We start from the raw sequence: 1,276 nt of genomic DNA, 5'->3' as shown, positions 1-1,276 counted from the left end.
CAAAGGGTAATTAATAATTTGAGATGAGCTTGATGTGTCTTATGAAGTAATACCTTTCAGTAATTCCTTAGGACAGACTTCTATGGTCACAATACCCTGGTCCAAGGCAGGGTTTAAGTTTGAATGCAGAAGTAACTGGGCCTAGTACTACCTCTTATGGGTGATGGACAAGGCTCTGAGGGTCTGGTGTCTAATTAAATACAGAGAACAGTTACAACATGACAGTAAGATTTTTTTTTTTACATAATAGATATCTTTTATTGATTTTGAAAGACAAAAATATCAAAATTGTTGTAAGCACTTTCAATATCATAATCTGCCTTAAACAGAGCCCAAGACCTTGGCGTGCTACTGAAAGCCTTAAAGGTCATACCAACTCTCCTCCTTTCACCTGTGTGAAAGGTTCCCTGCTCTGCTGCGTAGGGAATTCCTTATTTCTCTCAAATGGAATGTTCCTTTGCAAGCTGACTTGTTATGTCTCCCATTCTCCTCATTTGTTTACTCTTCCTTCCAGTCCTAACATGCATTCTCTCTTCTGCTAAGGTCTTCAGTGATCCATCTAGCAAAACAAGTGTTTCTTCTTTTTCAATTCCCTTATACCATATCTGTGCTTTTCCTACTTGGCAGTTGTGACATCTTTTTCAATTAGCAATAATCGCGCCTTGGATAAACCTCATTCGCTACAATACTGCCACTGCGCAAAGCTGCTGTTGTGACATCTTTTTGTTTGTCATTCTGCTTTGTTAGTATTGTTCTGTACCTCACTAACTGACTTTTCCAGATATCTTATGTACCTAGTGTTTCTGTAGAAATTCTTTCTCTTAGGTGAAGGCAGACATATTTGGTGACCAGAAAACCTGTAGGACTGTCTTAAGTCAGGTCAACCAGCTCACATTGAACAATTCATCTAAGTAGACCATTAAGTATGAATTGATTGCCTCTGTTCTCTTAAGATATGAGGGACAACCCTGTCCATCTGGAAAAGTTTCATGGAATGTGGCCCAGGTCATAACACATTAAGTGAAGAAGTACTTGGTCTGGTTTTGTCTTTCCATCATCCTGCAGCTACCCACCATTGGCACACACAGAGAACATACTGTACATTGGAGTCCTGTGTAAGACACAGAACAATTTTGTTTTTGATTAGCTAAAATTATTCTTCATGTCTCTTTGCAAAATAAAAACCCCAAGTTATGTAAATGATATTTGATATAAATTTTTTCTGAGGCATTTATTGGGTGTCCTACTTTGTCTCTTTCTTGAATGGTGGAGAAAA

At 38.2% G+C, this 1,276-nt stretch overlaps 1 pseudogene; it reads right to left on the bottom strand.

Moving 5' to 3' along the window:
- Positions 1-532: 532 nt before the first annotated feature.
- On the bottom strand, positions 533-706 carry LOC123455245 (annotated as a pseudogene).
- Between the last annotated feature and the right edge of the window lie 570 nt (positions 707-1,276).

This window comes from Jaculus jaculus, chromosome 15 (genome assembly GCF_020740685.1).
Source record: "Jaculus jaculus isolate mJacJac1 chromosome 15, mJacJac1.mat.Y.cur, whole genome shotgun sequence".
Classification (NCBI taxonomy): domain Eukaryota; kingdom Metazoa; phylum Chordata; class Mammalia; order Rodentia; family Dipodidae; genus Jaculus; species Jaculus jaculus.
Note: the sequence above shows the minus strand (reverse complement) of the source record. Positions and strands in the feature narration are given on the sequence as shown.